At 45.7% G+C, this 25000-nt stretch overlaps 1 protein-coding gene across 9 annotated transcripts in view; it reads left to right on the top strand.

The window, feature by feature from the left end:
* LOC124012712 (protein 4.1-like) overlaps positions 1-25000 on the top strand; it is a 163539-nt gene that overhangs the window by 17508 nt on the left and 121031 nt on the right. For 2 of the 9 annotated variants that reach the window (XM_046326618.1, XM_046326609.1), the window contains exon 1: positions 20136-20291. The exons of 2 other annotated variants lie outside the window; for them this stretch is intronic. The gene's annotated coding sequence lies outside the window, so the exon portion shown is untranslated. Of the gene's footprint in view, positions 1-20130; positions 20292-25000 lie in introns of those variants that run through there. 5 more of the 9 variants (XM_046326614.1, XM_046326617.1, XM_046326613.1 and 2 more) reach the window with 4 other exon arrangements.

Raw genomic sequence — 25000 nt, 5'->3', positions numbered from 1 at the left:
GGTGATGAGGTGATGATGTAATGAGGTGATGAGGTAATTAGGTGATGAGGTGATGAGGTAATTAGGTGATGAGGTGATGATGTAAGGAGGTGATGAGGTGATGATGTAAGGTGGTGATGAGGTGATGATGTAAGGTGGTGATGAGGTGATGATGTAAGGAGGTAATGAGGTAATGAGGTAATGAGGTGATGAGGTGATGAGGTAATTAGGTGATGAGGTGATGATGTAAGGAGGTGATGAGGTGATGATGTAAGGTGGTGATGAGGTGATGATGTAAGGAGGTGATGAGGTGATGATGTAAGGAGGTGATGAGGTGATGAGGTGATGATGTAAGGAGGTGATGAGGTGATGAGGTAATTAGGTGATGATGTCAGGAGGTGATGAGGTTATGATGTAAGGTGGTGATGAGGTGATGATGTAAGGAGGTAATGAGGTAATGAGATGATGAAGGTGATGATGTAAGGAGGTGATGAGGTGATGAAGGTGATGATGTAAGGTGGTAATGAGGTGATGAGGTGATGAGGAGATGAGGTGATGAGGTGACCAATAATAGTTGCAATTGAGATCAGCTGTGCGGGTGAATTTAGCGCATATTGATGGTTTAACGAGACATCAGCTGGCAATGGTCATCCGTGGTTGCAATAGGCCCCTTTGTTATTTGATTATATTCTAATAGGCTAATTTCTGTAGGGTTCGGGTTCCCCAATTGGTGGTATGCAGGGTGGTATGCTGAAGGCTAGGTCTGGAGTGCAGACTAGGCAGTAGATATATTGGTGCTTTCAGAAAGATTGAACTGAGAGTGTTAGAAGTGTATGCAAAGTTTTCTATAAGGTCTGACTCACAGTGTGACATTGCAATGGCCTGCAGTGCCTTCAGAAAAGTATTCAGACCCCTTGACTTTCCCCCGCAAAAAAATTACATTACACTCTTGTTCTAAAATTGATAAAATTGTATTTTTCCCTCATCAATCTATATACAATACCCATAATGACAAAGCAAAAACACATTTACATAAATATTCAGACCCTTTACTCAGTACTTTGTTGAAGCACCTTTGGCAGCAATTGCAGCCTTGAGTCTTCTTGGGTATGACACTACAAGCTTGACACACCTGTATTTGGGGAGTTTCTGCCATTCTTCTCTGCAGATCCTCTCAAGCTCTGTCAGGTTGGATGGGGAGCGTTGCTGCTTTGCTATTATCAGGTCTCCCCAGAGATGCTCAATCGGGTTCAAGTCCGGGCTCTGGCTGGGCCACTCAAGGACATTCAGAGACTTGTCCCGAAGCCACTCTTGCCTTGTCTTGGCTGTGTGCTTAGGGTCGTTGTCCTGTTGGAAGGTGAACCTTCGCCTCAGTCTGAGGTCCTGAGCGCTCTGGAGCAGGTTTTCATCAAGGATCTCTCTGTACTTTGCTCTGTACATCTTTGCCTCGATCCTGACTAGTCTCCCATTCCCTGCCTCTGAAAAATATCCCCACAGCATGATGCTGCCACCACCATGCTTCACTGTAGAATGGTGCCAGGTTTCCTCCTCCAACACCTCCTTTGGCCGCCTTTCCTTCCAGTTCTCTGCTGCCAGTGACTGGAACGAATTGCAAAAATTGCTGGAGCTGGAGACTTACATTTCCCTCACTAACTTTAAACATCAGCTATCTGAGCAACTACCCGATCGCTGCAGCTGTACATAGTGCCCATCTGTAAATAGCCCACCCAATCTACCTACCTCATCTCCATATTGTTTTGATTTACTGTGCTGCTCTTTTGCACACCAGTATCTCTACTTACACATCATCATCTGCCCATCTATCAATCCAGTGTTAATCTGCTAAATTGAAATTACTTTGCTACTATGCCCTATCTCCTCATGCCATTTGCACACACTGTATATAGACTTTATTTTTTCCATTGTGTTGACTCTACGCTTGTTTATTCCATGTGTAACTCTGTGTTGTTGTTTGTGTCGCACTGCTTTGCTTTATCTTGGCCAGGTAGCAGTTGTAAATTAGAACTTGTTCTCAACTAGCCTACCTGGTTAAATAAAGGTGAAATAAAATACATTTTAAAAACATGGCCATTTAAGGCCAGACCAGTAGTCAGACAAGGAGGAGGTACAGTAGTCAGATCAGTAAGTAGTCAGACCAGTAAGTAGTCAGACCAGTAGTCAGACCAGGAGGAGGTATAGTAGTCAGACCAGGAAGAGGTGCAGTAGTCAGACCAGTAGTGTGGAGTCCTAGTAGGAAGTGGTGATGTACTGTAAGAGGGTGTTATCTTCTCAGAACAGACATTTCTGGCTCTGTCACATGACATCACAGCAGCAGGGGACACCTATAAAAATAGAATCTCCACCAGGTAGAGACAGAACACTGGCCCTACCAGTGCTCGCTGTGCCACTAGAGATCCTGGTGCTGTGGGGACACGCACGTAGAGACAGAACACTGGCCCTACCAGTGCTCGCTGTGCCACTAGAGGTCCTGGTGCTGTGGGGACACGCAGGTAGAGACAGAACACTGGCCCTACCAGTGCTCGCTGTGCCACTAGAGACCCTGGTGCTGTGGGGACACGCAGGTAGAGACAGAACACTGGCCCTACCAGTGCTCGCTGTGCCACTAGAGATCCTGGTGCTGTGGGGACACGCACGTAGAGACAGAACACTGGCCCTACCAGTGCTCGCTGTGCCACTAGAGGTCCTGGTGCTGTGGGGACACGCAGGTAGAGACAGAACACTGGCCCTACCAGTGCTCGCTGTGCCACTAGAGGTCCTGGTGCTGTGGGGACACGCAGGTAAAGACAGATCACTGACACTACCAGTGCTCGCTGTGCCACTAGAGGTCCTGGTGCTGTGGGGACACGAAGGTAGAGACAGAACACTGGGCCTCGCAGTGCTCGCTGTGCCACTAGAGGTCCTGGTGCTGTGGGGACACGCAGGTAGAGACAGAACACTGGGCCTCGCAGTGCTCGCTGTGCCACTAGAGGTCCTGGTTAGAGTCCAGGCTCTGTCGCAGCCGGCCACGACCGGGAGAGCCATGGGGCGGCACACAATTGGCCCAGCGTCCCGGCAGGGATGTCCCTGTCCCATCGCGCTCTTGCGACTCCTGTGGCGTGCCGGGCGCAGTGCACAGTCGCCAGGTGTACGGTGTTTCCTCCGACACATTGGTGCGGTTGGCTTCCGGGTTAAGCGGGCATTGTGTCAAGAAGCAGTGCGAATTGGTTGGTCGTGTTTTGGAGGACGCACGACTCTCGACCTTCGCCTCTGCCGAGTCCGTACGTGAGTTGCAGCGATGGGACAAGACTGTAACTACCAATTGGATACCACTATTTAAAAAAAAAAAAAAATTCAGGAGACAGAACTCTCAGCTCCATGAATGGTGCAAAAATAGCCTCAAATTCTCTCTATATTTTACATTCAAAAAGCTTTCAGGAACAGCTATACGGTACCTTCAAAATGACAATATGTTCTCAGTCAATTTACCAAGTAAAATAAGGTTGACATGTCCATACATTACTGCAGGGGAATATACAGAATGGTAAATGATTCACCCAACAAAGAAAGAAAACCACACAGACATGTAGCACAACATTGAGACAGCAGGGAGCAGCAGAGAGCCAGCCAGGGAAAATGAACAGGTGGTCGCTGGCTCGACATTGGTATTAACAACAGAGAGAGAGAGAGAGAGAGAGAGAGAGAGAGAGAGAGAGAGAGAGAGAGAGAGAGAGAGAGAGAGAGAGAGAGAGAGAGAGAGAGAGAGAGAGAGAGAGAGAGAGAGAGAGAGAGAGAGAAAGGATCATCCCAGGAGAGAGGAACAACAGTGTTCAAAACCCCACCAAAATACAAAAAAAAAACAGAGAAGAGAACACATTCATATCTATCTGGATTTCGGCTATCGGATCGGATTAAATGCATAGAAATACAATGATTAGAACAGGTGGTCCCCATTCAAGTCAATTATATGTTTGTTCTGTTCATTCTATTTCTATGTATTATTTCCTCCTCCGATAGACAAAGACCAGATAACTTTGGAATGACTGGGCACTGGGAACCTTTATAACCTCAAAATCACCTTTCAGACCATGGCTCTGGGATGATGACACTGTTTTACACTTACTATTACAGAGGAATGATTGTGGGGGGCATGAAGATATGCTGGGTCATGTTCTCTGGCATATTTTTTACTGTTGACATGAAGCCTTATTGCACAGACAGACCGACACAGAGGAGGTAAAAGCAGAGCGCATTTAGGAACAACAAATGAAATCTTTCCTGGCTTTATCGTTTATTTAGCGACGCATTCAGAGGAAGGCCCTGAAAACAGTCAAAGACTCCAGCCTCCCAAGTCATAGACTGTTCTCTCTGCTACCGCACGACAAGTCTGGAACCAACGGGACCCTGAACAGCTTCTACCCCCAAGCAATAAAAAAAGAAAAAAAAGAATAAACTAACCGTGACGACAATGCAGTGCTAACAACTAAACATAAACAACATCCCATAACCCACAGGTGGAAAACTTACGTATGATCCCCAATTAGAGACAACGATTACCAACACCCTCTAATTGGGAATCATACACAAACACCAACATAGAAAATTAAACCTAGAACCCCACATAGAAATAATAAACTACACTAAAACCCCTAGTCACGCCCTGACCTACTCTACCATAAATAATACAGGCTTTCTGTCACGCCCTGGTCAAAGTATTTTGTGTTTATCTTCATTTATTTAGTCAGGCCAGGGTGTGGCATGGGGTTTTGTATGTGGTGTGTATGTAGTGGGATTGTAGCTTAGTGGGGTGTTCTAGTTAAGTCTATGGCTGTCTGAAGTGGTTCTCAATCAGAGGCAGGTGTTTATCGTTGTCTCTGATTGGGAACCATATTTAGGGAGCCATATTCTTTGGTTGTGTTGTGGGTGATTGTCCTTAGTGTCTTTGTAACTATCTACTGTTAGTTTGCACCAGTTTAGGCTGTTTATATATATATATATATACCAGTTTACGTTTATTGTTTTTTTGTATTGATTCGTGTTTACGTGAGTTTTTTTCCATTAAACATGGATCGCAATCTACACGCTGCATTTTGGTCCGACTCTCCTTCACCACACCTAGAAAACCATTACACTTTCTATGGTCAGGACGTGACAGTTGCCTAGTCACTTTACCCCTATCTACAGTATACTGCTGTTACTGTCTATTATCTATCCTTTACCCCTACCTACAGTATACTGCTGTTACTGTCTATTATCTATCCTTTACCCCTACCTACAGTATACTGCTGTTACTGTCTATTATCTATCCTTTACCCCTACCTACAGTATACTGCTGTTACTGTCTATCTATCCTTTACCCCTACCTACAGTATACTGATGTTACTGTCTATTATATACATTTACATTTACATTTAAGTCATTTAGCAGACGCTCTTATCCAGAGCGACTTACAAATTGGATATATCCTTTACCCCTACCTACAGTATACTGCTGTTACTGTCTATTATCTATCCTTTACCCCTACCTACAGTATACTGCTGTTACTGTCTATTATCTATCCTTTACCCCTACCTACAGGAGTAGTTCACTGTGCTTATAGAAGAGTGGGAGGAGGAGAGGAGAGGAGGAGTAGTTCACTGTGCTTATAGAAGAGTGGGAGGGGGAGAGGGGAAGAGGAGTAGTTCACTGTGCTTATAGAAGAGTGGGAGGGGGAGAGGAGAGGTGGAGTAGTTCACTGTGCTTATAGAAGAGTGGGAGGGGAGAGGGGAAGAGGAGAGGAGGAGTAGTTCACTGTGCTTATAGAAGAGTGGGAGGGGAGAGGGGGAGAGGAGAGGAGGAGTAGTTCACTGTGCTTATAGAAGAGTGGGAGGGGAAGAGGGGAAGAGGAGAGGAGGAGTAGTTCACTGTGCTTATAGAAGAGTGGGAGGGGGAGAGGAGAGGAGGAGTAGTTCACTGTGCTTATAGAAGAGTGGGAGGGGAGAGGGGGAGAGGAGAGGAGGAGTAGTTCACTGTGCTTATAGAAGAGTGGGAGGGGGAGAGGGGAAGAGGAGAGGAGGAGTAGTTCACTGTGCTTATAGAAGAGAGGGAGGGGGGAGAGGGGAGGAGAGAGGAGGAGTAGTTCACTGTGCTTATAGAAGAGTGGGAGGGGGAGAGGGGAAGAGGAGAGGAGGAGTAGTTCACTGTGCTTATAGAAGAGTGGGAGGGGGAGAGGGGAAGAGGAGTAGTTCACTGTGCTTATAGAAGAGTGGGAGGGGGAGAGGGGGAGAGGGGGAGAGGAGAGGAGGAGTAGTTCACTGTGCTTATAGAAGAGTGGGAGTAGGGGAGGGGAAGAGAAGAGAGGAGGAGTAGTTCACTGTGCTTATAGAAGAGTGGGAGGGGGAGAGGAGAGGAGGAGTAGTTCACTGCGCTTATAGAAGAGTGGGAGGGGAGAGGGGAAGAGGAGAGGAGGAGTAGTTCACTGTGCTTATAGAAGAGTGGGAGGGGGGGAGAGGGGAGTTCACTGGGGAGTGGGGGAGAGGAGGAGGTGGAGTAGTTCACTGTACTTATAGAAGAGTGGGAGGGGGAGAGGAGAGGTGGAGTAGTTCACTGTGCTTATAGAAGAGTGGGAGGGGGAGAGGAGAGGAGGAGTAGTTCACTGTGCTTATAGAAGAGTGGGAGGGGGAGAGGGGAAGAGGAGAGGAGGAGTAGTTCACTGTGCTTATAGAAGAGTGGGAGGGGAGAGGGGGAGAGGAGAGGAGGAGTAGTTCACTGTGCTTATAGAAGAGTGGGAGGGGGAGAGGGGAAGAGGAGAGGAGGAGTAGTTCACTGTGCTTATAGAAGAGTGGGAGGGGGAGAGGGGGAGAGGGGAAGAGGAGTAGTTCACTGTGCTTATAGAAGAGTGGGAGGGGGAGAGGAGAGGAGGGGTAGTTCACTGTGCTTATAGAAGAGTGGGAGGGGGAGAGGGGAAGAGGAGAGGAGGAGTAGTTCACTGTGCTTTATAGAAGAGTGGGAGGGGAAGAGGGGAAGAGGAGAGGAGGAGTAGTTCACTGTGCTTATAGAAGAGTGGGAGGGGAGAGGGAAGAGGAGTAGTTCACTGTGCTTATAGAAGAGTGGGAGGGGGAGAGGGGAAGAGGAGAGGAGGAGTAGTTCACTGTGCTTATAGAAGAGTGGGAGGGGGAGAGGGAAGAGGAGTAGTTCACTGTGCTTATAGAAGAGTGGGGGAGGGGAGAGGGAAGAGGAGAGGAGGAGTAGTTCACTGTGCTTATAGAAGAGTGAGAGGGGGAGAGGGGAAGAGGAGAGGTGGAGTAGGTCACTGTGCTTATAGAAGAGTGGGAGGGGAGAGGAGAGGAGGAGTAGTTCACTGTGCTTATAGAAGAGTGGGAGGAGACGAAGGAGAGGAAGGGAAGAGGAGGAGAGGAGGAGAAACAGGAGGAGAAGAAGAGTAGAGGAAGAGGAGAGGGTAGGAGGAGAGGAGTAGAGAATGAGGAGAGAGGAGAAGAGAGAGAGAGAGAGAGAAAGAGGGGAGGAGGAGAGGAGGAGAGGGAGGAGAGGGGAAGAGGAGGAGGGGGAGAGGGGAAGAAGATGAGAGGAGAAGAGAGTCAGGAAACAAGAGGAGGGGAAGAGTAGAGGAAGAGGAGAGGGAGGAGAGGGGAGGAGGAAAGGAGGAGAGTTGAAGATAGTCAGGAAACAGGAGGAGGAGAAGAGAGGGGAGGAGGAGAGAATGAGGAGAGAGGAGAGGGAGGAGGAGAGTGGAGGAGGAGAGGGAGGGGAGGGGAAGAGGAGAGGAGAAATGAGTCAGGAAACAAGAGGAGGAGAAGAGTCGAGGAAGAGGAGAGGGAGGAGAGGGGATGATGAAAGGAGGAGAGTTGAAGATAGTCAGGAAACAGGAGGAGGAGAAGAGTGGAGGAAGAGGAGAGGGAGGAGAGGGGAGGAGGAAAGGAGGAGGAGAGTTGAAGATAGTCAAGAAACAGGAGGAGGAGAAGAGAGGGGAGGAGGAGAGAATGAGGAGAGAGGAGAGGGAGGAGGAGAGTGGAGGAGGAGAGGGAGGGGAGGGGAAGAGGAGAGGAGAAATGAGTCAGGAAACAAGAGGAGGAGAAGAGTAGAGGAAGAGGAGAGGGAGGAGAGGGGAGGAGGAAAGGAGGAGAGTTGAAGATAGTCAGGAAACAGGAGGAGGAGAAGAGAGGGGAGGAGGAGAGAATGAGGAGAGAGGAGAGGGAGGAGGAGAGTGGAGGAGGAGAGGGAGGGGAGGGGAAGAGGAGAGGAGAAATGAGTCAGGAAACAAGAGGAGGAGAAGAGTAGAGGAAGAGGAGAGGGAGGAGAGGGGAGGAGGAAAGGAGGAGAGTTGAAGATAGTCAGGAAACAGGAGGAGGAGAAGAGAGGGGAGGAGGAAAGGAGGAGAGTTGAAGATAGTCAGGAAACAGGAGGAGGAGAAGAGAGGGGAGGAGGAAAGGAGGAGGAGAGTTGAAGATAGTCAGGAAACAGGAGGAGGAGAAGAGAGGGGAGGAGGAGAGAATGAGGAGAGAGGAGAGGGAGGAGGAGAGTGGAGGAGGAGAGGGAGGAGAGGAGAAGAGAGTCAGGAAACAAGAGGAGGAGAAGAGTGGAGAGGAGGAGAGAGAGGGGAGGGGAGGAGGAAAGGAGGAGGAGAGGAGAAGAGAGTCAGGAAACAGGAGGAGGAGAAGAGTGGAGAGGAGGAGAGTGAGGGGAGGGGAGGAGGAAAGGAGGAGGAGAGGAGAAGAGAGTCAGGAAACAGGAGGAGGAGAAGAGTGGAGAGGAGAGAGAGAGAGGGGAGGGGAGGAGGAAAGGAGGAGGAGAGGAGAAGAGAGTCAGGAAACAGGAGGAGGAGAAGAGTGGAGAGGAGGAGAGAGAGGGGAGGGGAGGAGGAAAGGAGGAGGAGAGGAGAAGAGAGTCAGGAAACAGGAGGAGGAGAAGAGTGGAGAGGAGGAGAGAGAGGGGAGGGGAGGAGGAAAGGAGGAGGAGAGGAGAAGAGAGTCAGGAAACAAGAGGAGGAGAAGAGTGGAGAGGAGGAGAGAGAGGGGAGGGGAGGAGGAAAGGAGGAGGAGAGTTGAAGATAGTCAGGAAACAGGAGGAGGAGAAGAGAGGGGAGGAGGAGAGGGAGGGGAGGGGAGGAGGAAAGGAGGAGGAGAGGAGAAGAGAGTCAGGAAACAAGAGGAGGAGAAGAGTAGAGAGGAGGAGGAGAGAGAGGGGAGGGGAGGAGAGAATGAGGAGAGAGGAGAGAGAGAGGGGGGGGAGGAGGAAAGGAGGAGGAGAGGAGAAGAGAGTCAGGAAACAAGAGGAGGAGAAGAGTGGAGAGGAGGAGAGAGAGGGGAGGGGAGGAGGAAAGGAGGAGGAGAGTTGAAGATAGTCAGGAAACAGGAGGAGGAGAAGAGAGGGGAGAAGGAGAGAGAGGGGAGGGGAGGAGGAAAGGAGGAGGAGAGGAGAAGAGTGGAGAGGAGGAGAGAGAGGGGAGGGGAGGAGGAAAGGAGGAGTAGAGTTGAAGATAGTCAGGAAACAGGAGGAGGAGAAGAGTGGAGAGGAGGAGAGAGAGGGGAGGGGAGGAGGAAAGGAGGAGGAGAGTTGAAGATAGTCAGGAAACAAGAGGAGGAGAAGAGTGGAGAGGAGGAGAGAGAGGGGAGGGGAGGAGGAAAGGAGGAGGAGAGTTGAAGATAGTCAGGAAACAGGAGGAGGAGAAGAGAGGGGAGGAGGAGAGAGAGGGGAGGGGAGGAGGAAAGGAGGAGGAGAGTTGAAGATAGTCAGGAAACAAGAGGAGGAGAAGAGTGGAGAGGAGGAGAGAGAGGGGAGGGGAGGAGGAAAGGAGGAGGAGAGGAGAAGAGTGGAGAGGAGGAGAGAGAGGGGAGGGGAGGAGGAAAGGAGGAGGAGAGTTGAAGATAGTCAGGAAACAGGAGGAGGAGAAGAGAGGGGAGGAGGAGAGAATGAGGAGAGACAGGGGGTGAGTCAGAAGAGGAGACTAATTAGTAGAGCCTGATGGGTTGGACTGATCTCTTCCATCCTCAACACTACTATTAAAACACTGCTGATTAGTATGAGGTTGGGGTACCATAGAGGTGATTGATTGCACACCAGTTCAAAAGTCATTTTGCTTTGTTTTGTGTCACGTCATCACATCCTTGAGTTGTCCGTTCCTTTGTTTATATTCCAGTGTCCATTCTCAGATTGTGTACGATGATGAGACCGTAGCGGTGAAAGAGTGAGAGAAAGTGGAATTCAGATTTATTTAGAAGGCGTGATGCTTGTTAGTGACAGTTCTTCAACCATGTATCACAGGTTTGAAGTAGGCTGCTATTCACAGACACGACAGGAAATACAGTGGGTAAATGATGCTTATAACAGTAGATACTGTAATATTATTGTTGTAAAGGGGTTTATAACCAGCTTGTAAATGATGCTTATAACAGTAGATACGGCTGTAATAGTATTGTTGTAAAGGGGTTTATAACCAGCTTGTAAATGATGCTTATAACAATAGATACGGCTGTAATATTATTGTTGTAAAGGGGTTTATAACCAGCTTGTAAATGATGCTTATAACAGTAGATACTGTAATATTATTGTTGTAAAGGGGTTTATAACCAGCTTGTAAATGATGCTTATAACAGTAGATACGGCTGTAATATTATTGTTGTAAAGGGGTTTATAACCAGCTTGTAAATGATGCTTATAACAGTAGATACGGCTGTAATATTATTGTTGTAAAGGGGTTTATAACCAGCTTGTAAATGATGCTTATAACAGTAGATACGGCTGTAATATTATTGTTGTAAATGGGTTTATAACCAGCTTGTAAATGATGCTTATAACAGTAGATACGGCTGTAATATTATTGTTGTAAAGGGGTTTATAACCAGCTTGTAAATGATGCTTATAACAGTAGATACGGCTGTAATATTATTGTTGTAAAGGGGTTTATAACCAGCTTGTAAATGATGCTTATAACAGTAGATACGGCTGTAATATTATTGTTGTAAAGGGGTTTATAACCAGCTTGTAAATGATGCTTATAACAGTAGATACGGCTGTAATATTATTGTTGTAAATGGGTTTATAAACAGCTTTTATAAACAGCATGGTGGGTTTATATTGTCAGGGTGGTAGGGTGGGTTTATATTGTCAGGGTGGTAGGGTGGGTTTATATGGTCAGGGTGGCAGGGTGGGTTTATATTGTCAGGGTGGTAGGGTGGGTTTATATTGTCAGGGTGGTAGGGTGGGTTTATATTGTCAGGGTGGGTATTGTATTGTCAGGGTGGTAGGGTGGGTTTATATTGTCAGGGTGGCAGGGTGGGTTTATATTGTCAGGGTGGTAGGGTGGGTTTATATTGTCAGGGTGGTAGGGTGGGTTTATATTGTCAGGGTGGTAGGGTGGGTTTATATTGGCATGGTGGGTTTATATTGACAGGGTGGTAGGGTGGGTTTATATTGTCAGGGTGGTAGGGTGGGTTTATATTGTCAGGGTGGTAGGGTGGGTTTATATTGTCAGGGTGGCAGGGTGGGTTTATATTGTCAGGGTGGTAGGGTGGGTTTATATTGTCAGGGTGGTAGGGTGGGTTTATATTGTCAGGGTGGTAGGGTGGGTTTATATTGTCAGGGTGGTAGGGTGAGTTTAAATTGGCAGGGTGGGTTTATATTGTCAGGGTGGTAGGGTGGGTTTATATTGGCAGGGTGGCAGGGTGGGTTTATATTGTCAGGGTGGTAGGGTGGGTTTATATTGTCAGGGTGGTATGGTGGGTTTATATTGTCAGGGTGGGTATTGTATTGTCAGGGTGGCAGGGTGGGTTTATATTGTCAGGGTGGTAGGGTGGGTTTATATTGTCAGGGTAGTATGGTGGGTTTATATTGTCAGGGTGGGTATTGTATAGTCAGGGTTGCAGGGTGGGTTTATATTGTCAGGGTGGTAGGGTGGCTTTATATTGTCAGGGTGGTAGGGTGGGTTTATATGGTCAGGGTGGTAGGGTGGGTTTATATGGTCAGGGTGGCAGGGTGGGTTTATATTGTCAGGGTGGGTATTGTATTGTCAGGGTGGTAGGGTGGGTTTATATTGTCAGGGTGGGTATTGTATTGTCAGGGTGGCAGGGTGGGTTTATATTGTCAGGGTGGTAGGGTGGGTTTATATTGTCAAGGTGGTAGGGTGGGTTTAAATTGGCAGGGTGGGTTTATATTGTCAGGGTGGTAGGGTGGGTTTATATTGGCAGGGTGGCAGGGTGGGTTTATATTGTCAGGGTGGTAGGGTGGGTTTATATTGTCAGGGTGGTATGGTGGGTTTATATTGTCAGGGTGGGTATTGTATTGTCAGGGTGGCAGGGTGGGTTTATATTGTCAGGGTGGTAGGGTGGGTTTATATTGTCAGGGTGGTATGGTGGGTTTATATTGTCAGGGTGGGTATTGTATTGTCAGGGTGGCAGGGTGGGTTTATATTGTCAGGGTGGTAGGGTGGGTTTATATTGTCAGGGTGGTAGGGTGGGTTTATATGGTCAGGGTGGTAGGGTGGGTTTATATGGTCAGGGTGGCAGGGTGGGTTTATATGGTCAGGGTGGGTATTGTATTGTCAGGGTGGCAGGGTGGGTATTGTATTGTCAGGGTGGCAGGGTGGGTTTATATTGTCAGGGTGGCAGGGTGGGTTTATATTGTCAGGGTGGCAGGGTGGGTTTATATTGTCAGGGTGGGTATTGTATTGTCAGGGTGGCAGGGTGGGTTTATATTGTCAGGGTGGCAGGGTGGGTTTATATGGTCAGGGTGGGTATTGTATTGTCAGGGTGGCAGGGTGGGTTTATATGGTCAGGGTGGGTATTGTATTGTCAGGGTGGTAGGGTGGGTTTATATTGTCAGGGTGGTAGGGTGGGTTTATATTGTCAGGGTGGCAGGGTGGGTTTATATTGTCAGGGTGGCAGGGTGGGTTTATATTGTCAGGGTGGTAGGGTGGGTTTATATTGTCAGGGTGGGTTTATATTGTCAGGGTGGCAGGGTGGGTTTATATGGTCAGGGTGGTAGGGTGGGTTTATATTGTCAGGGTGGTAGGGTGGGTTTATATTGTCAGGGTGGCAGGGTGGGTTTATATTGTCAGGGTGGCAGGGTGGGTTTATATTGTCAGGGTGGCAGGGTGGGTATTGTATTGTCAGGGTGGTAGGGTGGGTTTATATTGTCAGGGTGGCAGGGTGGGTTTATATTGTCAGGGTGGCAGGGTGGGTTTATATTGTCAGGGTGGCAGGGTGGGTTTATATTGTCAGGGTGGTAGGGTGGGTTTATATTGTCAGGGTGGCAGGGTGGGTTTATATTGTCAGGGTGGCAGGGTGGGTATTGTATTGTCAGGGTGGTAGGGTGGGTTTATATTGTCAGGGTGGCAGGGTGGGTTTATATTATCAGGGTGGCATGGTGGGTATTGTATTGTCAGGGTGGTAGGGTGGGTTTATATTGTCAGGGTGGTAGGGTGGGTTTATATTGTCAGGGTGGCAGGGTGGGTTTATATTGTCAGGGTGGCAGGGTGGGTTTATATTGTCAGGGTGGCAGGGTGGGTTTATATTGTCAGGGTGGCAGGGTGGGTTTATATTGTCAGGGTGGTAGGGTGGGTTTATATTGTCAGGGTGGGTTTATATGGTCAGGGTGGGTTTATATTGTCAGGGTGGTAGGGTGGGTTTATATTGTCAGGGTGGCAGGGTGGGTTTATATTGTCAGGGTGGCAGGGTGGGTTTATATTGTCAGGGTGGTAGGGTGGGTATTGTATTGTCAGGGTGGTAGGGTGGGTTTATATGGTCAGGGTGGCAGGGTGGGTTTATATTGTCAGGGTGGTAGGGTGGGTTTATATGGTCAGGGTGGTAGGGTGGGTTTATATTGTCGGGGTGGCAGGGTGGGTTTATATTGTCAGGGTGGTAGGGTGGGTTTATATGGTCAGGGTGGTAGGGTGGATTTATATTGTCAGGGTGGTAGGGTGGGTTTATATTGTCAGGGTGGTAGGGTGGGTTTATATTGTCAGGGTGGCAGGGTGGGTTTATATGGTCAGGGTGGTAGGGTGGGTTTATATTGTCAGGGTGGTAGGGTGGGTTTATATGGTCAGGGTGGTAGGGTGGGTTTATATTGTCAGGGTGGTAGGGTGGGTTTATATTGTCAGGGTGGTAGGGTGGGTTTATATTGTCAGGGTGGCAGGTTGGGTTTATATTGTCAGGGTGGTAGGGTGGGTTTATATTGTCAGGGTGGTAGGGTGGGTTTATATTGTCAGGGTGGTAGGGTGGGTTTATATGGTCAGGGTGGGTTTATATTGTCAGGGTGGTAGGGTGGGTTTATATTGTCAGGGTGGGTTTATATTGTCAGGGTGGTAGGGTGGGTTTATATTGTCAGGGTGGGTTTATATTGTCAGGGTGGCAGGGTGGGTTTATATTGTCAGGGTGGTAGGGTGGGTTTATATGGTCAGGGTGGGTTTATATTGTCAGGGTGGTAGGGTGGGTTTATATTGTCAGGGTGGTAGGGTGGGTTTATATTGTCAGGGTGGTAGGGTGGGTATTGTATTGGTGATAATATTGGAAGACCACATGCTCAGCTGGAGGTGACAATCAAAGATGTCAATGGAGGTGGGAGGGAAAAGGGGATGGAAAAGGGGATGAAAAGAGGGGAGATGAGGGGGAGGGATGAATGGAGAGGAGTGAGGTTGGAGGAGGGAGAGGAGTGGGGAACGTTCTGGAAGAGTGGCGGTGACATGAGGGTAGGGCGGGAGGGGAGCCATTGTGTGTGCTTTGTGAGGGAGGGGGTCCTGTGTGTGTGTGTGTGTGTGTGTGTGTGTGTGTGTGTGTGTGTGTGTGTGTGTGTGTGTGTGTGTCTGTGTGTCTGTGTGTCTGTGTGTCTGTGTGTGTGTGTGTGTGTGTGTGTGGGTCCTACCTTCTTCTCCCCCTGCTCCCCTACTCTCTGGGGATGCCGTCTGGTTGGCGCTGTCATTTCACATCACCAGACGGTCTGGTCCACCTGCTCCTTACATTAGAGACAGAGGGGAGGGGCCAACGGGGAGGGTGTGACATCATGAAACTAAAGAAAAGTAAACAAATGGGTGCCAAGAATACGGTGAAGTTGCCCCTATATGCTGGTCTTGGGTCAGTGTCGCATTTCCCCCACTAATGTTTAAGGTTAGAATGGGGTGGAGAAGCTGATTCTAGATCTGTACCTAGGGGAAACTTCACTCCGAAAGCGTGTTTTGCTTTGTGAGATTTCCGTCCTATATTACAGTAGCAGTGACCCTGAGTGGTTAGCACAGCAGAGCTGAATGAGGACGGCTGAGCACACAGAAATTGAACCATAGTAACCTAGTAACCATTGTGTTTGGGACTGTCTATTCCCCCCCCTCAGAGTACTTGGCTCAAAGTGGCTTAGATATGCCAATTACAACCGCACTGTGCCCTCAGAGACCGAATCCCAACCCCCCCCCAACTGTGTGCAAATTGTATCTCTTGTGTTTTCATTTCAAACAGTTTGTAGCAGTGACATAGGCAGAAGGCAGGGCCAGCAAACATTTAGCTGGGCCAAAATTTGGGCACTCAAATCACCATAAAATCACCATAAAATTATCATAAAATTATCATTAAAACAAAGTCTACCCTACTGTAATCTCACACAACAAAACCGTTTAACATGTGATTTTCACATTACAGTTTTGTAGGCCTACGTAAATCCAGGATTTGCATTTAACATGCGACTCACATGGACCTACACATTATTATTATTATTATTATAATAATAAATGTAACCTTTTATTTATTTAACCTTTATTTAACTTGGCAAGTCAGTTAAGAACAAATTATTATTTACAATGACGGCCTACACCGGCCAAACCCGGACACCGGCCAAACCCGGTCGACGCTGGGCCAATTGTGCGCTGCCCTATGGGACTCCCAATCACCTAATAAACCATAGGCCTATAGATTATGAGACTAGGACATAATGCCCTGATATAACAGTAATAATCACAATAGGCTTGGCAACCTCTCGCTGTCTCGATGACCAGGCGATAGTAGGCTAGGCTAGGCTAGGCTAGGCTAGGATAGGATAGTATAGGCTAGGATAGGCTAGGCTAGGCTAGGCTAGGCTAGGCTACGCTAGGCCGCCACAAATGTAAACATTTAACACTAGGAGAGCGGAGAGCTTCATATTGACTGAAGAGAAATTTACTTTTTAAATAAGTTTATCTAACACACTATCATTTTTAGAATCTTAATATCACAAACGTCATTTGTGTTATAAGCAGTTTTAAGAGGACATGGACTTTTTCCCCCTGCCCTTCAGGCCTGTGCAGCTGTTGATAGCACATCTAAACTACACCTAAACTATATCGCAACTCATTTCACACATAATAATAGAGTTAGCCTAAAGACAAGATTAAATTGACAATAGTCTGATGGGTGAGAATATTATACATTGTTCAATTTTATATGAATAATCTGATGAACAGCAAAGCAAAAAGTGACTTTTGCAAATTCTCTTACAGATTCACAAGCAGGTAAGATGTTTTAATGTCTATATCGTATCAGAAAGAGTACATTCTGCAGTTTCCAAATCACCTATCCTTGTCAAACAACTCTCAGAAGTGACCCATTGAGCTCTATTTCAAAATATCACTTTTGGGCAGGAATTAATCCGATTTACATGCCCCACGTGCACTCACAACACTCAAAGCACAGTAATATATTTAAATTCCAAGTATTCTGTTCTTTTGAAATGCATTTTCTTAAATTCATGAATTCCTTCCTTAAGACCTGCCCTTAACAAATGAATAATGAATTATCTTTGTGACTGTGTTTATTTAGGGTTTTTTGTACATATAGCCTACAGTGACATGAACTAATGAAAATATATTGTGTTCTTTGAAATGCATTTTCTTTCATATTCTAATGTTACCTTCACAAACACAGACAAAATGATTATTCTTCCAGTAATATATATGAAATGTATTTATTAGACTGTCAGAATGTTGACTTTCCAAAGACACATCATTGACCCGAAGTGGGGTCCAACGTGACCAGGTGTGGTAGTATTAGTCACTGGCACGGAGGCCAAGCAAAGTAGTTCAGGTTTACATTAGGTTACACGCTGCATCAAAGGAAACATACATTATAGCCTGACAGTATGCTAATGCACATAATAACAGGCCATAGCCTACATAGACTAGAACAGCGGTCTAAGAATAACCCATATTAATATATGTAGCCTTCGAAATAAGGCTCATGAAATCAATAACTTACTAACATCGAATAACATTCATATACTGGCCATCTCTGAAACTCACTGAGATAATTTACTTTGATGATACAGCAGTAGCAATAGAGAGATACACTCTTAGAAAAAAAGGTGCTATCTGTAACCTAAAAGGGTTCTATTTGGAACCCAAAAGGGTTCTATCTGTAACCTAAAAGGGTTCTATTTGGAACCTAAAGGGTTCTTCCGCTATCCCCATAGGAGAAACCTTTGAAGAACCCTTTTTGGTTCCAGGTAGAACCCTTTTGGGTTTCATGTAGAACCCTTTCCACAGAGTGTATAACATCTACAGAACAGATAGGAATGCCTATGGAGGAGGTGTTGCTGTATATGCTAAGAGCCATATTCCTGTAAAGCTTAGAGGATCCCATGTCAAATGTTGTTGAAGTATGGTAGTTGCAAGTTCACCTGCCTCATCTAAAGCCTGCTGCTATTGACCACCAAGAGCTAACAGTCATTATTTGTGTAATGTGTGTGCAATGCTTGATGATGTCTGTGATGTTTTCAGGATTATTATTTATTTATTTATTTATTTATGTTGGTGTGATGTGTATGAGGAATTGAATCCAGATGCAGCACTGGAAGTATTTTTAAAAGGATTCATGCCACTTGTTGAAAAGCTGTAACGAAGGCACAGGGAGTCAGGAAACAGGTTCAGTTAGTGAGTTTAATAATAACTCCCAATCACAGCCAGAAGTGACTCAGCCTGGATTCAAACCAGGGACTGTGGTGATGCCTCTTCCACTGAGATGCAGTGCCTTAGACCACTGGGCCACTTAGGAGCCCAGTCATGTCAAACTTTGCTTATATTTTTATATGATAACATGCATCTATCTGTCTGTTATACATGGGAATACTTTGGAACACATTTCCAAAATTAAAATAACTTTGAGATGATTTTCTGTTAGAGCCACTGGATTTATGATAATTGAAACATTTCAAAGAAATATTGCAAAAGAGGTAGCAAATAAGTCAGTCTGCTCAGCTGATTGGTTGACATACTGTAAATTGAGAAATGTTGTGACTAAACTTAACAAAAATAAGAATACATTATATTACCAAACAAAGATAAATGACATAAAAAAAACAATGGAAAAATACTTTTGAGTACCTTAAATGATGTCCTGGGCAGAAAACCTCATTCATCTCCATCGTTCATTGAAGTTAATGGGTAATTTATAACAAAACATTTTGAAATAGCCAATCATTTCAATGACTATTTCACTAATAAAGTGAAAACTCAGAAGTGAAATGACAACATTGAACAGTGACACATCATATTCTACATTGTAGAATAATAGTGAAGACAGTCAAAACTATGAAATAACACATGGAAGTAGTAGTAGGAGTAACCAAAAAAGTGTTAAACAAAACATATTTCATATTTGAGATTCTTCAAAGTAGCCACCCTTTGCCTTAATGACAGCTTTGCACACACTTGGCATTCTCTCAACCAACTTCATGAGGTAGTCACCTGGAATGCATTTCAATTAACAGGTGTGTCTTGTTAAAAGTTAATTAGTGGAATTTATTTCCTTCTTATTGTGTTTAAGCCAATCAGTTGTGTCGTGACAAGGTAGGGGTGGTATACAGAAGATATTTGGTAAAAGATCAATTCTATTTTATGGCAAGAACAGCTCAAATAAACAAAGAAATGACAGCCCATCCTTACTTTAAGACATGAAGGTCAGTCAATCCGGAAAATTCCAAGAATTTTGAAAGTTCAGGGGCAGAACGACAGATTTGTACCTTGTCAGTTCTGGGATTTGAACTTGCAACCTTTCGGTTACTAGTCCAACTCTCTAACCACTAGTTTTGATGTCTTCATTATTATTCTACAATGTAGAAAATAGTGAAAATATAGAAAAACCCTTGAATGAGTAGGTGTGTCCAAACTTGCGTACCGTGTCCCTTACGTTTTCCCATCCACACCCTACTGCTTGCGATACATTCTATCTGATAGTAGTGTATGCATGTTTAGGACAGTGCTTGACTTAGACTGAAATAGGTGCCGGTACTCATTTTGGGTAGCGGGTACCATTTATAATTAGGTGTAGGAACATTAGCTTATGCAGAAACTCAAGCAGGAGAACATTTGAGGTGTCGGTACTCAGTTCTGGTGAGATCCTACCAAAGGCAAGTTGACCTAATGTGTTTAGGTAAAAATACAAATAATCTCCTGTTTGGAACACTGACAAGAAGAGCATGAACAATCTGATTGGTTGGGCCTGGCTCCCCAGGGCCCACTCAGGCCGACCTGTGCATACGCCCCTGATTTGTAGAACTGTATGCGGAGCACTTCAAGCATTCGGGTGATTTAGCTTTAGCAAACACTCCACCGAGTTAGAATGCCTTTTTTTGTAGCTGTCTCAGTCCTTTATTAAAAATATGTTACTCATGATTTATTACGTGTGATGGATGAAAGGAGCAAGGACGATCTGTGAGAGACTGATTCACCACATCCTGTTTGTAAAGGTGGAAAAATCAGTTGTTGAGACAATGGGAACGGGTTTTATTATATTCGAATGTGTACGCTGTTCTTTGGCATGTGTGCGGTTTCTCGAGTTATTCCGACCAGTTCTACCATCGTTTCAGGTTGTAGGTCGGTTCGGGGGCTTTGAACAATCGCTCTTTTAGCAATAATGTCATAAAAATGGAAATGTCTGACATTTAATTGATTCTGGTTAATTCCCTAAACTTCTATTTAATCGATGTTAAATCAATATCTACGTTATAGTTCAATTTACACTTGGAAATAGATACATTTATTTTCTATGCAAATGAAGACATTTGATATATCCTTGGTTACAATGGTGCAGCCTTGGCGCTTGCCATCTAACACCAGCCTCGAACACAATGATTAGATGAGGCTGGTCCCTGCCGGTTGCCCATTGGCCACTGCTATAAATACACTTACCTCATTGCATACGGAACCCCCTCCTTTTTACTAGAACCTAAACACATTTTTTTTAATAGCCCGGATAATAACACACATGGAATTGTGATTCTATTTATCCAATGCGATAAAATAGTAGAGAACCAGCCGTTTATTTTCATTGAGGAGTATTTGTTTCTTTTCATGAACTAGAGAGAAGAAGGTAAGTGCAATGTGAAACCTTGAACACTAGCGATGGATTATGTATTGTGTGATGCGATGCTCCCGAGGAAAGAAATCTGTTGACAATTTTTTCACATTCGGCCTCATTTTCAGACCCTTAAAACACCTGCACACCGTTTTATTATCGAGAAGCCTCGAATGCTCCAATTGAATTTTCTGAAGAACGTTGCATTCGAAACATGTTTTTGTTTACCCATTTCATTGATCGAAAGCGTTAAAAATATACCCCAAATCATTTTTGCGGCTCGCAACGAGAGTTAGAATAATCTAGAATAGGGCTGCTGATTTTAGGGTAATTCACACATAGCAAACAGTGTAACAAATATATAATATCTTCACAAATGTTAAACAATTATACAAATGTAGCCATTCGGATAAAGTAAAGGCGACTATAGCTATACAATCACATCGATATGAATGGACCTCCGCGATGTTAATATATTATACTCGATGTCAAATCAAAACAAATATTCTACCTGAGTTGATAAAGATATTCTCAGGTTCATATGCATTTTGCTTTGTATAATCATAGATGTTCTTATTGGCTAATTTGTAGGCTCAATTTAAACAAATAAATAGATCTCCCAATTATTTTTTCCCCCGTTTGTTTCCTTTGTCTTCAACTCTCTTTTAATACCGTTTCACTGAAGCCTTTTAGATCTTTCTTTGACTAATATATTTATCAGACATTGAATAGGCCTAGTTCCTGTGACTTTTATTAAGGATGTGTTACAATGGAGCAAAGGGAAAGGGGGATACCTCTTCAGTTGTTCAACCAACTGAAATGTGTCTTCCGCATTTAACCCAACCCCTCTGAATCAGGGAGGTGCGGGGGCTGCCTTAATCGAATGTCTTCAGCGCCCGGGGAACAGTGGGTTAACTGCCTTGTTCATGGGCAGAACTACAGATTTTTAGCTTGTCAGCTCTGGGATTCGATTTAGCAACCTTTCGGGTTACTGGCCCAAAGCTCTAACCATAGGGAGGCCATAAAAGTGTTCTGATTTATCAGCTTCCAAATCCTGAGTCCACCTGTATTAAGAGGAACGAAACAAGCCCCAATTAGCCAACACCAGAGAGGTGAGAGACAGGGCTATTAACTCTATTCATATTTTCACACAATTTCAGTTGTCTGTTTCACTGTACAATTAAATCACCTGGAATGTAATGTAGCAACTGTATGAGTAGTATTATCTTATAGGATACACACAGCTTTTCTCATTGTCCAAGAGACAAGTGCTCCTCCTTGCAAACACGCACATGTGCTTTCTGGTGTGTAAGTGACGTAACTAGACACTAGTGTTGGGCCATTCCTCAGTAACAGATTGATACCGAGACTCAGATTTTTCACTTTAAAATATATGTCAAACTAAAACCAATGATTGCAAAGTTAAACAAACCATACAACTCTATGCACAAGGACTAGTTTAAACAATTTCATCTGAAAATGTTTACAAAAACACATTTACCTGAAGATCAATGCAGATTCAAAGTTTGGTAACAGAAAGAATGACGGTTTGTGCTGGTTGAGAGAATGCTAAGAGTGTGCAAAGCTGTCATCAATTCAAAGGGTAGCTACTTTGAAAAATCTAAAATATACTTTGATTTGTTTAATACTTTTTTGGTTACTACATGATTCCATATGTGTTATTTCATATTTTTGATGTCTTCACTATTATTCTACAATGTAGAAAATGGTAATATAATAATAAAGTAAAACCCTTGAATGTGTTGGTGTGTCCACTTTTGACTGGTACTGTACATATTTGTATGCCTGATTTACAGTGTCGGCCTCTCAAGGTGTCGGTTTCATTGACAGATGAAAGAACAGTGTGCATGGCTTGAGTCCCAAATGGCACTCTATTACCTACATAGGGATTAGGGTTCTATTTGGGATGCATATCATGTGTTATGAACCCAAACGTACCCTAAGGGTAGCAGACTCTAGCTCGGCCTATCTTACTGCTTATGGATGTGACAATCCTCACGAGCAGAAAACTCTCTCCCAACATCGTGTCCCGGTGGGTGACATTAGTATGTAGGCATCCCGAATGGCACCCTTTTCCCTACATTCTGTAGCACAATGGCACCCTATTCTCTACACCCTATTTCTATGGGTTTCCCTATGAGTCCTGGTCAAAAGTAATGCACTATATTATAGAGAATAAGGTGCGATTTGGGATGCAGCATTAGAGACGGCGAGCAGTGAGGACTGTTAAGGTTCTTCACAGGTGTGATGATGCCAGCATATTACCAGGCTGACTGCATCTCTGTCTCACAGGCTCTCTCTCTCTCTCTCCCTCTCTCTCTCTCTCTCTCTCTCTCTCTCTCTCTCTCTCTCTCTCTCTCTCTCTCTCTCTCTCTCTCTGTCTCTCTCTCTCTCTGTGTGTCTCTCTCTCTCTCTCTCTCTGTGTCTCTCTGTGTCTCTCTCTCTCTCTCTCTCTCTCTCTCTCTCTCTGTGTCTCTCTGTGTCTCTCTGTGTCTCTCTCTCTCTGTGTCTCTCTCTCTCTCTCTCTCTCTCTCTCTCTCTCTCTCTCTCTCTCTCTCTCTCTCTCTCTCTCTCTCTCTCTCTCTCTCTCTCTGTGTCTCTGTCTCTCTCTGTATGTCTCTCTCTGTGTGTCTGTCTGTCTGTCCCTCTCTCGCTCTCTCGCTCTCTCGCTCGCTGTGGGAGTTGTGACCCGTTTTTGTTGGTTGGTTTGTCATAGCTGTGTGGAAAATATACAGGTTAAAACAACGTACTGATTTCATGCGGCAGCGCTCCGTCATGGGATTAGCACTGTCGATAACTACTAGTGCCGTTGCTAACTAACGCTGGTCCCATGTTTGTAAAGAGTTATGGGATATTGGAATCCCATTGTCTTAACCTTTGCCATCTTCAACCTAGAAGTCCGTCTGACCATTGATTGTTTCGATTTGATCACTGTCATCAATGCCCCTATCAATGAGTCCAGAGCCTCGAGTCTCCCCCCTGAGTCCAGAGCCTCGAGTCTCCCCCCTGAGTCCAGAGCCTCGAGTCTCCCCCCTGAGTCCAGAGCCTCGAGTCTCCCCCCTGAGTCCAGAGCCTCGAGTCTCCCCCCTGAGTCCAGAGCCTTATTGGTCAGTCCTCCAGGCCTCCAGAACTGCTGATGGGCTGTTGTCCTTTAGGGAATATTGTGACTTTCACTTTCATCCTTTACAGTCACCATGTTTTGGTTGGTTCATCACCAGTCACCATGTTTTGGTTGGTTCATCACCAGTCATCATGTTTTGGTTGGTTCATCACCAGTCATCATGTTTTGGTTGGTTCATCACCAGTCACCATGTTTTGGTTGGTTCATCACCAGTCATCATGTTTTGGTTGGTTCATCACCAGTCACCATGTTTTGGTTGGTTCATCACCAGTCACCATGTTTTGGTTGGTTCATCACCAGTCATCATGTTTTGGTTGGTTCATCACCAGTCACCATGTTTTGGTTGGTTCATCACCAGTCACCATGTTTTGGTTGGTTCATCACCAGTCTCCATGTTTTGGTTGGTTCTTGCAAAATCCTGCCTATGTTTTGGTCTGGTTCATCAGGGAAGTCACCATGAGAGATGGTTGGTTCATCACCAGTCATCATGTTTTGGTTGGTTCATCACCAGTCATCATGTTATGGTTGGTTCATCACCAGTCACCATGTTTTGGTTGGTTCTTGCAAAATCCTGCCTAGTAACACTTCAATTCTGGGTCACAGGGAAGAAGAGAGAGAGGTTGGGATGAGATGGAGAGATGAAGTATAGAGGGAGGCAAGGAGAGAGGGTAGAAGGGAGGGAGGTATGGAGGGAAGGAGAGAGGGAAGAAGGGAGGGAGGTATGGAGGGAAGAGGAGAGGGAGGAAGGAAGTGGAAGGGCAGGGTGTGGGAGGAAGGGGGGATGAAGGGTGATGGAGTGGAAGGCCAGGTGGGTGGGATGGACAGACGGTGGATGGAAGGGGTGGTAGAGGAGGAAGGATGGAGAGGGAGAGGAGGGTGGGATGGAGAGAGGGAGGGTGGGTGGGATGGAGAGAGGGAGGGTGGGTGGGATGGAGAGAGGGAGGGTGGGTGGGATGGAGAGAGGGAGGAAGGAAGGGATGGAGAGATGGAGGGTGGGTGGGATGGAGAGAGGGAGGAAGGAAGGGATGGAGAGAGGCAGGGAGGGATGGAGAGAGGGAGGAAGAGATGGAGGGAGGTATAGTTGAGGAACCAGAGTGACCGATCCAGCAGCCCTCCTCATTAGCACACAGTGAGAGATCCATCTGTCCTCCACATCAGTACACTGAGACATCCATCTGCCCTCCTCATCAGTACACTGAGACATCCATCTGCCCTCCTCATCAGTACACTGAGAGACATCCATCTGCCCTCCACATCAGTACACTGAGAGAGATCCATCTGCCATCCACATCAGTACACTGAGAGAGATCCATCTGCCCTCCACATCAGTACACTGAGATAGATCCATCTGCCCTCATCAGTACACAGAGAGAGATCCATCTGCCCTCCTGATCAGTACACAGAGAGAGATCCATATGCCCTCCACATCAGTACACAAAGAGAGATCCAGCTGCCCTTCACATCATACACAGAGAGATCCAGCTGCCCTCCTCATCAGTACACAGAGAGATCCAGCTGCCCTCCTCATCAGTACACAGAGAGATCCAGCTGCCCTCCTCATCAGTACACAGAGACATCCATC

This window comes from Oncorhynchus gorbuscha, linkage group LG24 (genome assembly GCF_021184085.1).
Source record: "Oncorhynchus gorbuscha isolate QuinsamMale2020 ecotype Even-year linkage group LG24, OgorEven_v1.0, whole genome shotgun sequence".
Lineage (NCBI taxonomy): Eukaryota > Metazoa > Chordata > Actinopteri > Salmoniformes > Salmonidae > Oncorhynchus > Oncorhynchus gorbuscha.
This window is presented reverse-complemented; position numbering and strand designations above follow the sequence as displayed.